The sequence below is a fragment of the Eptesicus fuscus genome, chromosome 7 (assembly GCF_027574615.1).
Source record: "Eptesicus fuscus isolate TK198812 chromosome 7, DD_ASM_mEF_20220401, whole genome shotgun sequence".
Taxonomy (NCBI): Eukaryota; Metazoa; Chordata; class Mammalia; order Chiroptera; family Vespertilionidae; genus Eptesicus; species Eptesicus fuscus.
Genome location: NC_072479.1, coordinates 8,829,589 through 8,844,622, shown reverse-complemented (window position 1 = coordinate 8,844,622; position 15,034 = coordinate 8,829,589). Strand labels below are relative to the sequence as shown.

General features: G+C 46.6%; 1 protein-coding gene across 2 annotated transcripts in view; it reads right to left on the bottom strand.

The window, feature by feature from the left end:
* Nucleotides 1-441: 441 nt before the first annotated feature.
* KATNAL1 (katanin catalytic subunit A1 like 1) overlaps nt 442-15,034 on the bottom strand; it is a 165,620-nt gene continuing 151,027 nt past the window's right edge. Inside the window, exons 12-13 of one of the 2 annotated variants that reach the window (XR_008556563.1) lie at nt 2,121-2,176; nt 442-764 (exon numbers count right to left, since the gene is read on the bottom strand). The gene's annotated coding sequence lies outside the window, so the exon portion shown is untranslated. The remainder of the gene's footprint in view (nt 765-2,120; nt 2,177-15,034) is intronic. The other variant, XR_008556564.1, reaches the window with a different exon arrangement.

Genomic DNA, 15,034 nt, shown 5'->3' with positions numbered 1-15,034 from the left:
TTGTATAAACACATCCCTGTAACTGTACTAAGAAGCAGAGTCCGTTGTGTTTCCCAACCTTGGGGTGGCATTCTGACCTCACTTTGGAACAGACTTAAAACAATATTTCACAAGAAGAAACAATTCCATTATATCCTAAATTTTAAGAGCTTTTAACTTTGCCTTTTTTCTCCTCTTGTAACAAATAGTGTCGTTTGCGCATGGAAATTAACTGTGGGGAAGAACAGTGTCCTTTGTTTGCTAATGTTTTTTCCTTTTACTCATTGTTGTGAAATATAATTCTTTAATAGATAATGTTTAATGTTCTATGTTAACCTCTCTTAAGGCTCTGCTGAGCATGACAAATGTGTGGATTAGGACTTTTCAGTTTTCATTGAAAAGATAAAACATTCATATATTAAATTTGTATTTTAATCAAGTTTTTCCACATGAGGCCTTTAATCTTTTAGTGCTGTCATTGACAAACATGAGTCCCCCATTTTCCAGCGGGGCTGCTGGTCCCCTAAGGCCCTGTGCCTCCGAGCTGGTGTGCGGGGTCCCAGCAGTGCCCACTCTAACTCAGCGTCCTGCCAGGCCAGGAAAGCAGGCGCAGGTGCTGCCACTGAGTCAGACTGCTCTCCAGAAAGGACCGACTGGACCGGACCATCGAGGATTGCAAATTCACTTCCTGTCTCAGGAACATGTCATGGAAAGTTCTGAGCTGTGAAACAGCCCGTTCTTTTATCTTCAAAGCTTGAGAGCTCTTGGATCTAAGAAGGAAATAGCTTATTTGGGTTGAAAAAGACAATTTGATTTTTAGGATGGTTAAATGAGGGGTTACCAAAAATTAAAACCAAACAACTTTTAGCCTAATAAGAAACCCACGATTATAAATCTGTTGGTAACTCATTGATGTCACCTAAAAACCAGGCATCCTATTGTTGGAAATTGCAATGCTGAGGTTATTAATTAATCTGTAAGGACTGATAAAACAGGTTGGGGAAACATATTTTGGAATCAGACTATGAACCATGAGATAATAACAACATGATCCAAAGTCATCTTACATGCACATACAGCCCACCAACCCCCAGTGTCTTTCAAAGTTACTGCCTACAAAGCCGACAAGCATTTCACTAGTCACCACAGTCTGACAGGACTCTGACAGTTAGGTTTTAACCATAGTGATTTAAAATATTATTATCATTTGGTTATTAAGTGACTAATTGTGTGACCTTAGGCAAGATGCCCAACCTTTCTGAGCCTCAGTTTCTTAATATGGAAAATAGGTTAAATAATTAGTTTTATGCAGGGTTGTTGACAGGGATTAGCAATAACACAGGTGAAGCCCCTAGCACAGTACCTGGTACACAGCGAGCACCCAACACACAGTACTAACTTCTATGACTTTTTCTTATTTGTAATTAGGGTGTGAGGATAAGGAATTTGAGGAAAACGAATGCCAATGCAAATGAAGGCCCCAGGACTAAGGTAATTTTTCTTTAAAATCTTGCCCACAGTATCCTATTTTTTTAGATTTCTGAGACTATACAAGAGTATGCCTATGTGTGCTACTTCAATATCTTTTCAAATGTGTTGATATCCCATGTTAAAAGGAAAGGATAGCACTGCTGGTTTCCAGTTCCGAATGTAGGTAGCTTAGAAGTCGCTACTCCATCCTAACAACAAGTCAAAAGCTGAACAGACTGAAAATCAACAACTCTTCTTGGATCCATAAGAGAGGCAGGGACACAGGGTACACTGCCACCCCAAGGCTGGGGAGACAGATGGGCAGGTACTAGGAAGTCGTGGGGGACCAGAGCAGAGACTTGAGAGAGAAACATCCGCAGGGATCTGACGTGTGCTTGATGAATTGCTGGTGGCTCAGTGCAGACAAGCCTGAGAGTTAAATATCCAAGGGGACCTAGTTGTGGGGTCTCCACAATATTGTGAGATTTACCTCTAGGAACTTGACCAGGTTCTACAATAAATATTGGAGAAAAATTCCCATGGGCTTCCATCAGGGGAGGGAAAAGGGGGCCATTTTGGAATGCTCCACAGCACTCTGTTCTTCTTAACAAGACTGCCCTCGGGAAGACTTCTTACCAGAACCTAACTTGCTAGGGTTTATCAGCACCTACCTGGCCTGCGGGAGGAAAATACCCAACTCCAGCACACTCCTGCCATCCTCTCCCACCTAAAGGAAGAGAAAAAAACTGAGAAGCACTTGTGAAGCTCACAGTCCAGAGGTACAAGCTCACTAAAGCCGGACACCTGGTCACAGGACGATGGAAGCTTCCACTCCCCCTCACCTCACAGCCACATCACTGAAGGCCTAATTTACATCAGTTCCTCTTACCTGGTACATCATGTTTGGCTATCAAGAAAAAAATTGAAGGCATACTGAAAGGCCAAAAACACAATTTGAAGAGACAGAGTAAGCATCAGACCAGATATGGCAAGGATATTGTAATTATCAGAACAGGAATTTAAAACAACTATGATTAATATGCTAAGGGCTCTAATAGTTAAAGTAGACAGCATGCAAGAACAGGTGGGCAATGTCAGCAAAGAGAAAGAAATACCGAGAAAGAACCAAAAAGGAAAGCTAGGGATCAAAAACACTGCAACGGAATAAAGAGTGCCTTTGATAGGCTTATTAGTAGACTGGACATGATTGAGGACATATCAATAAAAGCCCCTAAAACTGAAAAGCAAAGAGAACAAAGGTTGAAAATAGAACAGACTACCCAAGGACTGTGGGACAATTTTAAAAGGTGGAACATACATGTAATAGGAATACCAGAAGGAGAAAAAGAAAGAAAGAAACAGAATATTTGAAACAATGACTTATAATTTCCCCCAAAACAATGTCGAACACCAAATCACAGATCCAGGAAGCTCAGAGAACACCAAGCAGGATAAATGCCCAAAAAACTACACCTCAGTATATCATTTTCAAATTACAGAAAATCAAAGATAAAGACAAAAATCCTGAAAGAAGCCAGAGGAAAAAACACCATACCCATAGAGAAACAAAGAATTACATTAAGCTTCTCAGACCTAAGAAAAGAGTGGAGTGAAATATTTAAAGTGTCAAGAGAAAAACTCACCCAAATTAAAACCCACCCAGCCACCTAGGAAAAAGTTTGGTGATTTCTTACAAAACTAAACATACTGTTACCATACGATCCAGCAATCATGCTCCCTGGTATTTATCCAAATGAGTTGAAAACTTATGTCCACACAAAAACCTGCACATAGATATTTATGAAGCTTTATTTATAATTGCCAAAACTTGGGAGCAACCAGAAGTCCTTCAGGAGGTAAATGGACAAATAAACTGTGGTGCACCCGACAATGGAATATTATTCAGTGCTAAAAAGAAATGAGCTATCAAGTTATGAATAAACTAGAGGCCCAATGCACAAAATTCATGCAAGGGCCTCAGCCCTCACAGCCCTGGCTTTGTCTGGAAGGTCGTTTAGCTGTCTGGTCTAATTAGCATATTATGCTTTTATTATTATAGATAAGGAGGAAACTAAAATGCATATTATTAAGTGAAAGAAGCCTATCTGAAAAGGCTAGATACTATACTGATTCCAAGTATATGACATTCTGGAAAAGGCAAAACTATGGAGAAGTAAAAAGATCAGTGGTTACCAGGGGTTGGTAAGGAAGGGATAAACATGCAAAGCACAGAGGATATTTAGGGCAGTGAAAAAGCTCTGTATGACACTATAATGATAGAAACATGTCATTCTACATTTGTCTATACCGCAGAATGTACCCTAAGGTAAACTATGGATTTGGGGTGATAACAATGTGCCAATGTTGGTGCATTTTTGGTAAAAATAAAAATAATAATAATAATAATAATAATAAATTTACTCCTCTGTTGAGTGATGTTGATAATGGGGGAGGCTGTGCATGTGTGGGAGCAGGGAGTATATAGGAAATCTCTGTATCTCCTTCTCAATTTTATTGTAAAACTAAAACTGCTCTCATTTAAAAAATAAATAAAAAAAATAAAATTTATAAAAGGAAAGAATACCTTTAGCTAAGACAGTTTATAATAGAATCTGCTTTGTGAAATTATTTCTAGAGAACTGTTAATATGATATATCACCAATTTCTAAAAATAAAAGACATAGGCAGTGAAAGTGAATAGTCAAAATATATATAAGAACCCATTTTAAAAGTTTTTTAAAAAATCACCAACTACAAAGCAATGAAGACAGGGAGAGAGCTTGATCCAAAGCTCTAGACCAAGACATGCTTTTATGGCTGCACACAACACTTAGTTAAGAACTAAGGCAAAACGAGAAACACTATAAGCTGCACAGTTTTCATTGTTAAGTAAAAGGACCCCCATCAACATATGAGAACTGAACTTTGAACAGAACCAATCATATACAGGTCTTTATAGCATAGTGATTTGATAAAATTGTTTCTTGCATAGACCACCCTATTTTAAAATATATTTTTCCTTTTAATTAAATTTACTAGAGGCCCGGTGTATGAAATTCACACACGGGGATAGGGGAGGGTCCCTCAGCCCGGCCTGCACCCTCTCCAATCTGGGGCCCCTCAGGGGATGTCCGACTGCCGGTTTAGGCCCTGTGGGATCAGGCCTAAACCGGCAGTCAGACATCCCTCTTGCAATCCGGGACTGATGGCTCCTAACTGCTTACCTGCCTGCCTGCCCAATCGCCCCTAACCACTCTGCCTGATAGCCTGCTCACTCCCAACTGCCCCCCCACCAGCCTTCTCACCCCCAACTGCCCTCCCTGCTGGCCTGCTTGCCCCCAACTGCCCCCCTGCTGGCCTCATGGCCCCCAACTGCCCTCCTCTGCTGGCCTGATGGTCCCCAACTGCCATCCCTGGCCGGTCTCCCAGAAGGTCTCCCGGTCTAATTAGCATATTACCCTTTTATTGGTATAAATTGGGGTGACACTGGTTAGCAAAATATAGAGGCTTTGTTATAGGGGAGAAGGCCTCATCTCCCCCAGTTGCTCGTGGAGTGGGGTACTGCTGGAATATGCATTTACAGAGGCCCCCACGGGGAGATGAGATATAGTAGGTATGTTATTTCCATGGAATTATGTCATGGTTTTCCAAAGTCCCCCTTCTCTTTGTCCAGTCCTGGAAGAAGTGTAGATGGATTTTCAATAGAGCTAAAATCAGAGCCAGTGTCCAGAGTTTCCTTTCTATGTTGGAACCAGGTCCAGTTCAGCACCAGCCCATGGCATGTGGGGTCCTCATGTCTGTGGGCTATATAGGTGAATACAAGAGAACCAAGAGAGTGTGCCCTGAGCAACAAGAGTCCTAAGAGTCCTGAGAGCACAAGAGAGTGAGTTCCTTTGTTCAGGGGATTAAGTACTTAAAATCTTCTTGTGCTTGCAATGGCAGGCCCATTCTGGCCAATTTTCTCTGTGCCCACATGTGATTGACAAACAAGTATCTTCCCTTTGTTGGATCTCTCTCTTAGTGTTTTGCAGGGAACATGCCTGTAATGTCTGCTGTCTCTTCGCTCCTTTCCTGTTATTAAAAAATAATTAATTATGATGATATCCGTTTCAGGTGCACAATTCCACAGCCCATTATCTGTGCACTGTGCTGTGTGTTCACCACCCCAAGTCGAGTCTCCTTCCATCACCATTTATTTCCCCTTTACTCTTCTCTACCTCCTGCCAAGCTCCCTGGCCCCTGTCAATCACATACTGTTGTCCACGGCATGGGCCATCTTTAAAAGTCAAGAATACAATGGATTTGTAGTTCTTTGAAGAGGTTTCTGGGGGTAACTAATGCCTGGATACATTGCCTCTCTGGTGATCAAGTTGACCTGGTATGTGAGATGTCTATAAAAAAGGCTGATCAAATGAGAAGTGAAGTTCTTGATTGGCTTGTCTGCCCTAGGCACAAGAAGTGGGGAATGGCTTCACATGCTGTGAATTATGAGTCTCTACTAGACATGCCCCAATCATACCATGGTTTTCATAAACTTACTAGAGGCCCGGTGCACAAAATTCGTGCACGGAGGGGGGTTGTCCCTCAGCCCAGCCTGTACCCTATCCAATCTGGGACCCCTGGAGGGATGTCCGACTGTCCGTTTAGGCCCACAGGCAGTCGGACATCCCTCTCACAATCCAGGACTGCTGGCTTCCAACTGCTTGCCTGCCTGCCTTCCTGATTGCCCCTAACCGCTTCTGCCTGCCAGCCTGATCACCCCCTAACCACTCCACTGCCAGCCTGTTTGCCCCCAACTTTCCTCCTCTGCCGGCCTGGTCACCCCTAACTGCCCTCTCCTGCAGGGTTGATCACCTCCAACTGCCCTCCCTTGCAGGCCTGGTCCCTCTCAACTGCCCTCCCTTGCAGGCCGGGTGCCTCCCAACTGCCCTGTCCTGCTGGCCATCTTGTGGTGGCCATCTTGTGTCCACACGGGGGCAGGATCTTTGACCACACGGGGGCAGCTGTATTGTGTGTTGCAGTGATGATCAATCTGCATATTACTCTTTTATTAGATAGGATAGAGGCCTGGTACGGGGGTGGGGGCCAGCTGGTTTTCCCTGAAGGGTGTCCCTGATCAGGGTGGGGTTCCCTTGGGGTGTGGGGTGGCCTGAGCGAGGGGCCTGTGGTGGTTTGCAGGCCAGCCATGCCCCCTGGCAACCCAAGCGGAGGCCCTGGTATCTGGAATTTATTTTCCTTCTACAATTGAAACTTTGTAGCCTGGAGCGGAGCCAAGCCTGGGGCTCCCTCCGAGGCTGGCAGCCATTTCTGTTGGAGTTATAATTGAAACTTTGTAGCCTTAAGCGGAGGCCTGGGCCTGGCCAGGGTGTGCGGAAAGCTTTGCTTCCCCTGTGGCCAGGGGCAACCCTGGCCTGCTCTCTCAAGCTCCATTCTGCCGCCATTTCTGTTCGAATTTGTTTACCTTCTATACTTGAAACTTTGTAGCTTGAGTGGAGGCTTAGGCCTGGCAAGGGCAGGCGGAAAGCTTGGCTTCCTCTGTTACCTAGGAAACCTTGCTCTCTGTGGCTGTAGCCATCTTGGTTGGGTTAATTTGCATACTCACTCTGATTGGATGGTGGGTGTGGCTTGTGGGCGTGGCTTTTGGGTGTGTCGGAGGTATGGTCAATTTGCATATTTGTCTATTATTAGGTAGGATGCCTTTGAAAATGCTGTTGCAACTACCTAGAAGGTTCTTTCCAACTCTGTCCACCAATTAAAATCCCACTCATCTTAAGACTCCAGCACCTTGCTAATTAAGTTAGTGTCTTCCTCTCTGTGGCTGTAGTTGTGATTATACAGGATTATATCACAGGATGTTGAGGGTATGTATTTATGAATCCGTCTCTCTACCATGAGCTCCTGGAGCGCAGGGACCATGTTTCACTCTTCTTTGCATCCCCCAGGGGATGTGCAGTGCTTGTCATATAGATACCATTTAATAAATGCTTGATTAATTAATTAAGTGAATGTCTAGCTAATTAATCATAATGGAAAATTGTTCATTACTACAGGATCTGTCCAGCATGGTTCTTTGGAATTCCTGCCTCAAGGGAGAATGAAATTAGTTTAGTCTGGCTTATCCTAGAGGCCGGTCAGCATGATTTAATTATAGACCCTTGTATGCCTCCTTCCAACACCTGTCTCTAGACTGAAGTTTCCCCCTGAGGGTCCTCCAGATTCCTTCTGGGTACAGAGGCCACCAGCCTAGCAATGCTGGCCAGTGTCAGGCAGCAAATGTGTCAGAGATTAGAGGTTTGGTTTTCAAATCTCCTAGACCTAAAGGAGGGAGACTTTGGGTCTAGGAGATTTTTATAGGCAAAACAGGCAAAACCCTTGGGCTGTTTGATAAGCCAGCACAAATGATTTTTAGTATAAAGCTAAGCAGGCTTCTGGGTTGGGGCTTCATGGCCCTTTAATATAGTTCCTCATGTTGTGGTGATCCCCAATCATAAAATTATTTTCTTTGCTACTTCATAACAGCGGCTCACAGGTTGAGAACTGCTAGCAGGGTTGCCTAAGACCATCGGAAAACACAGATATTTACATTACAATTCATTAACAGTTGCAAAATTACAGTTATGAAGTAGCAACTAAAATAATTTTACGGTTGGGGGTCACCACAACATGAGGAACTGTATTAAAGGGTCGCGGCATTAGGAAGGTTGAGAACCACTGATCTAGAGTGAGCTCAGGAGTCCTGGGTGCACTTCACCAACCCACTTCTCCCTGCACCCTTGCCCTGCACAGAGCCGCCCTGCCTCCTCACCTGTGCTCAGGGGTTTTCTCTCCCTGAAATTCTCCCTCCCATTCCCACGGACCCACAATCTATCAGTGAACACCTACTTATCTTTTAAAAGGGAGGTGAGGCGTCACCTTCCTGAGGAAGCCTCTTCTGACCCCCACCCCCACCACTTACAGGCCTCAGGAGGCAATGACTCTTCCACACCTGCCTCTCACAGCACCTAGCACTCCATGGAGGCATTTGTAGGATGAGTCTGCAGAGATCCCTGCTGTGAGGCCAGGATAAGTAGGGACAAAGAGCCAGGTCCTCCCATCATCACAGAGAATAGTCTCAGGCCAGCCCAGAGACATGAGCCCCAGATGCAGCACAGATGGGTGGCCTGCACACAGCAAACAGGGTTCTGAAGGTGGGTTGTGTGGTCCTGCTGAGTGCGGACCCTCAAAGGCCGCTGTGCAAGACAGTGTGGCTAGTAGCCAGGGAGGCAGGGCTCTCTGGGGGGCGATGCAGCCACTGGCTGTGGTTTTCTGGCCTTGCTCAGGAATTTGTCTGCTTTCAATGGAGATATGCAATTTTGAAGCACTTCTTTCTTCCCTCTCCTGCTAGAGAAAGGAAACTAACTTGGAGCATGAGAACCTGCAAACTAAATTATCTTCCTTGCAAAGAATGCAAACATCCTTGGTGGGGTGTAGAGGCCACCTGTGGTTAAGAAGGAGCGGTGAACCCTGAGCAATCGGATCCCAGCCACAAGGAGACCGCCTGCAGCACAGGAACACGCTTCAGACCCTGAGTCAGTTGACAAAGGAGATTAAGGATTAGAGAAAGTGGTACCACTGTTTCTTGCATTTCTTCTATTAAACCTTGTTCTTCAAGAGTCAGCCATCTGCTTCAGGGTTGATATTAAGTTCCACATTTTTAGGGAAGAGAACGCTTTTCAAAAATTAGTCAGAAAAGCCTCTGGAATTCCCTCCCCCTCCCTGAAACCTGGTTTTGATTTAAGCTTTCCTGCTCAGGCTGGGTGGCCAGGCACGCTAAGCACAACACAACAGCACACTTCTAAAATTACAAAACCCAGTTTTTAAAAGCTGGCTTAGTTTTTAAAGATTAACTTAGCAAAATAAAAATACATAGCACTTACTAAGGGTCAGGCCCTGTTCTAAATGTTTTATATGAATTAATTCATTTAATTTTCCCAACAATGCTGTAAGAACTCTTATGATGTCTGTTTTCTAGATAAGGACCTGAGGCTAAGAAGGGTCACCACTTGCCCTAGTCCTATAGCTAGAGAGACCGAATGCTGGGGTTTCTAGCCAGGCAGCACTGGGCTCCAGAATGTACACTTTTAACTCCCAGGCTGTCCCACCCTCATCCTAAAGTCCACACAGTGAGGTGTGCATGACAAAGGATGCTCACCAATCACTGTGGGCTTATAGAAAGGCTAAATTGGATTTTGGGATGGACTATTCATGGGCACAGATGAATGAGGGCAAAGAATAAGGAGCTGGAGCACCCAGTGGGGACTCAAAGAGGCTACTGTCTGGATGGGCAATGACTGAGAGCAGCCAGGGGCCAGTATGGACAGGTCCCAGGGAATGTCAAGGGTCAAAACTAAAGAAGGCCTTAAGGCAAGCAAGAACCTAGATGTGTGGTAGGCAGTTAAACAGACCTGAGGAAAGCAAGGACAATAAGCCAGGTGCAGAAGGTCACCAGGGCAGAAAGCCCTGGGTGCTAGCAAAGGACAATTATAGGGTGGGACTTCATCCCCAGGATGACCTTTCCTCCCCTTGCGTAGGGCTGGTCATGTGGTATGGGCGCCCTGACCTTTCCTCCCTAGAGATGACATCTAGGCTTCATTTGTATTTCAGCTCCAGGCACCAAAAGCAGCAAAGCCAGACAGGTGACACCAAGGCTGACCTCAGGACCAGCAGCATTGATTAATGACCCCCTGACCTAGGTGCTGACCAATCAATCAATCAATGGAGACCTAGACCCTGAAGGACACAACTGGACATTTGCTGATATTCTATTGAGATCTTCCCCTGAAACATCCCCTAAAATTCCCACCTAAAACCCTTAGGATGAGGTTGAGGACCCAGAGCACCTTCCTCCAACTCACCCCCATACCCGCCAAGGCGTGTCACCTTGACCCTCCTCACTTCTAAGCTCTAAGGCTCTTCCTTTGCCTCTATAATTTGTTTTCTAAGCCCATTTCTGATACAAATTACTTCTACCTCTGTAATTTTCTAAATAAACTAGAGCCAGTGCACAAAATTCGTGCATGGGGGAGGGGTGTCCCTCGGCCCAGCCTGCACCCTCTCCAATCTGGGACCCCTTGGGGGATGTCCAACTGCCGGTTTAGTTGGACATCCCTCTCACAATCCAGGACTGCTGGCTCCTAAATGCTCACCTGCTTGCCTGCATGATCGCCCCTTAACTGCTCCCCTGCCAGCCCAATTGCCCCCAACTGCCCTGCCCTGCAGGCCTGGTCACCCCCAACTGCCCTCCCCTGCTGGCCATCTTGTGGTGACCATTTTGTTACAACGTGGGGGCAGCCATCTTGTGGTGGCCAGCTTCTGATGACATGGGGGTGGCCATCTTGTGATGACATGGGGGTGGCCATCTTGTGGTGGCCATTTTGTGATGATGTGGGGTATGCCATCTTGTGACAGCCATCTTGTGATGATGTGGGGGCAGCCATCTGTGGTGGCCATCTTGTGGTGGCCATCTTGTGACAACGTGGGAGCAGCCATCGTGTGGTGGTCATCTTGTGACCACATGGGGTGGCCATCTTGTGGTGGCCATCTTGTGATGACATGGGGGAGGCCATATTGTGACAGCCATCTTGTGATGACGTGGGGCATCAGCCATCTTGTGACGACATCACAGCGGCCATCTTGTGACAACGTTGTGCGATGCCACCTAGGCTTTTATTATATAGGATGCTCTCTTATGGTTTGAGTCTTGGGTCTGAATTCTTTCCTAGGCAGGACTCAATTACCAAGGTTGCTGAACACAGATCTGGTCTGACCTCACCTGTCTAATACCCGGTGCCATTCCCACCAGGATGGACTCATCAGAAAACGTTTGGGCTGGACCTCAGAGCTCCCTTGGGTGGGAGGCCACGATTCCAAGTTTCTCCTTAAAAGGCACCAGGAGGATGTCTCCCTTCAGCAGTCACAGCCTCACTTGCTCAGAGACCTTCCTGGCTGAGGCTGCTGATGGCTTAGAACAAGCCTGCCACCATGTCACACCTTATAAATTTTGGACACTAAGTAAAAACTATAGAACAAAAGAGCACAGAGGCCATTAGCGAAGTACCAGTGATCTTGTCATGTCACTGTGATTTCCCAAGTAAATAATTTCCTTTCCAGCCACCAAGTAGCATAATAGTACAACCAAGAAAGGTTTCGATTTCTTCCTGACCAGTCTCTCAGATTTATGTTCAATCATGCAACGGGCCCTCTCATTGCTTTTCTGTGCATTACTTAATCAAATGGCATGCAGATTGACCTCAGCATGTCTTAAAGTTGGGGTTATTTATGGCTATGGTTGCTTGTGAAGGGTCACTGAGGGGCCTAATCTGCATATGTCCCACAGGAGAGCTGAGAAGTGATTTGCACAAGAACTCCCAGGTTTCTTGGTAGAGGCTAAGGAGGACCATGGAGCAGCTGAAGGGCAGATTCCCCACATTTAGGGCCCAGCTACCCAAGGAGGGACTCTAGTCAACTCCAAAAGAGGGTATTTTGGGAAAGCGAGTCCACACACCCCCTCAAGTCAGGAGTGAGCCAGTCAACAAGTGCTCTGCTTCAGAGTCCATCCTGGTTGGTATAGTCTATCCTGATGCAGTGAGTCACCACAGTCCCCCCATTCTTCTGAGGTCCTTCCTAGAGAGGAGATGTACTTGTGAGCCAGACTGCAACTCCAATAGATTTTCACAATACTTCTTAAGCCCCTTTTGGGGTCACCACTTGCCCTGAATCTCATAGCTATAGTGACAGAAAGCTGAGGTATGCAGCCAAAAAGCAGATGGGCTCCAGAATGCACACTTTTAGATTTTTAAAATATAATTTTCTTAAGTATTTCTTCCTTATATATTGTACACTATATAACTTTTGCTTCAACCATCAAAAATGTTTTTAAGAAACTCATGAGAAGTAGGATATCTATTTGCCCTTATTTTACCCATTCCAAAGTTCTTTTTTTCTGTTTGAAAATTCCAAGCCTTCTTGTATTATTTCCTTTACGTACAGAGAACTTTTTTTAGTCATGCCAAAAGGATAGGTTTATTAGCATCAAAATCACTTAGTTTTGCTTTGTCTGAGAATGTCTTTATTTCCCCCTTTATTCTTGAAAGATATTTTTGCTGGATATAAATTTGGTAGTTGATAGTTCTGTTCTTTCAAATCTTGAAAAATATTATGCCATGCCCCTCTGGCCTCCATGGTTTCAGATAAGGAATCTACTGTTATTTAAATTGGTGTTTTCCTATAAACAATGTGTTATTTCCCTCTGGCTGCTTTCAAGATTTCTTTCTTTTTTGGGGGGGTGGGGGGAGGGTGTCTTTTTAGCTTTTACATGTTTAATTATATGTCTTGGCATGGATTTCACACCCTTTGGGTTTATCCAAGTTGGGTTTCACTCAGCTTCTTGAGTCTATATAAATAAACTAGAGGCCCTGTGCACGTATTCGTGCACTGGTGGGGTCCCTCAGCCTGGCCTGTGCCCTCTTGCAATCTGGGACCCCTCAGGGGATGTCAGAGGCCTGGTGCATGGATTTGGCCCGATCCCTGCATGCCAGGCCAAGGGACCCCACCGATCTGTGCATCGGACCTCTAATCTATATATATAAAAGCCTAAGTGACTGTTGCAACCAAAACAACCGAACGAATGACCGAACAGGCTGTGTGGGGCAACCAGGCTGGCAGGGGGGTTAGTGAGGATGACCAAACAACTGAACAAGCAGGCTGCATTGGGTGACCAGGCCAGCAGGGGCGTTAGTGAGGGATGACCAAACGACTGAGCACAGGGCTGCGTGAGGTGACCAGGCCAGCAGGGGTGTTAGTTAGGGATGACCAAATGACTGAACAGAGGGCTGCATGCGGCGACCAGGTTGGCAGCGGGGGCAGTGAGGGGCGACCAAATGACTGAACAGCAGGCTGTGTGGGGCAACCAGGCCAGCAGGGGGGCAGTTGGAGGCAACCAGACTGGTGGGGGGAGGCAGTTGGGGGTGACTAGGATGACAGGGGGAGGCAGTAAGGGGAAACCCGGCTGCCAGGGAGGCAGTTGGGGGTGACCAGGCCAGCATGGAGGGGGCAGTTAAGGGTGATCAGGCAGACAAGCAGGTGAGCAGTTAGGAGCCAGTGATCCCAGATTGTGAGAGGGATGTCCGACTACCGGTTTAGGCCCGATCAATCGGGCCTAAACCGGCAGTCGGACATCCCTCAAGGAGTCCCGGATTGGAGAGGTTGCCGGCTGAAATGAGGGGACCCCATCCCCATGTGCACAAATTTTGTGCACCGGGCTGCTAGTCCTAATATATAAAAACCCAGGGTCCATAACATCCAAAATGACCAAAGGCTTGACCTACCAGAAGTCAGTGCTGGGTTGCCATGGCAACCCAGCACTGACTACCCGCCGCTGTGGGTGCCATGACCCAGCACTGACTGCTGAGGGGACTATGGATCAGGTCTAAAGAGAGGCCTGCAGAGAGAAGCAGGGTCTGATCTGTAGCCTTCATGGCAGCTGTTGATCAGCCGTTGCCTCTTTCTTTCTCTCAGGGCCTGGCCAGCAGCCGCACCTCTCTTTCTCTTGGGCCTCTGCTGGGGCTGCTGATCATCCCCACCTCTCTGATCAGGCCCGTTGATAGGCCCAGAGATTCTGATTGGCATAGAAACTGACCAATCAGAACCAAATCTGGGTGAACTGCAAGGAGCCAATGGCTGCCTAGGAGGCGGAGCTTTTGATGCTGACTGGAATAGAAACCAACCAGTCAGAACATAATCTGGGTGAATTGCAAAGGCAGAACCTAAGGTGGAGGCTGAGGAGGGGTTTTAAGGGAAACAGCTGTTTGGTGTAAGGTGTAAGAAAGCAGTTCAATTTTTTAATGACTAGTTTGGCAGTATAGTGCATATGGCTGGCTATCAGTCCAGATATAGGGATTATGTCTTTTTGTCTGCCAAGAGCATCTCCTCCTGATGAAAAAGGCTCCTCTCCCCCCCTGCCATTTAAGCAATCCTATCCTATATAATCTATCTATACTACTAAAAGGGTAATATGCTAATTAGACCGGGTCAACCAGCCATCTTCTGGATGTCTGACTTCCTTCTGGACAAAACCATGGTGGTGGGAGTGAGGCAGAGGCTGTTAGGGGTGATCAGGCCAGCAGTGGAGGGCAGTTAGGGGCAAGATCAGGCCACCAGGGGAGGGCAGTTGGGGGCGAGATCTGACTGGCAGGAGAGGGCAGTTGGGGTGAGATTAGTTGGGGGTGCAATCAGGCTGGCAGGGGAGGGCAGTTAGGGACAATCAGGCATGCAGAGGCAGTTAGGGGTGATCAGGCTGGCAGAGGAGAGCAGTTGGGGCGAGATCAGGCGGGCAAGGGAGGGCAGTTGGGGGTGATCAGGCAGGCAGAGGCAGTTGGGGGTGAGATCAGGCCAGCAGGGGAAAGCAGTTGGGGGTGAGATCAGGCCTGAAGAGGAAGGCAGTTGGGGACACAATCAGGCTGGCAGGGGAGGGTAGTTAGGGACGATCAATCAGGCAGTTAGGGGCGATCAGGTTGGCAGGGGAGGGCAGTTAGAGGTGATCAGGCAG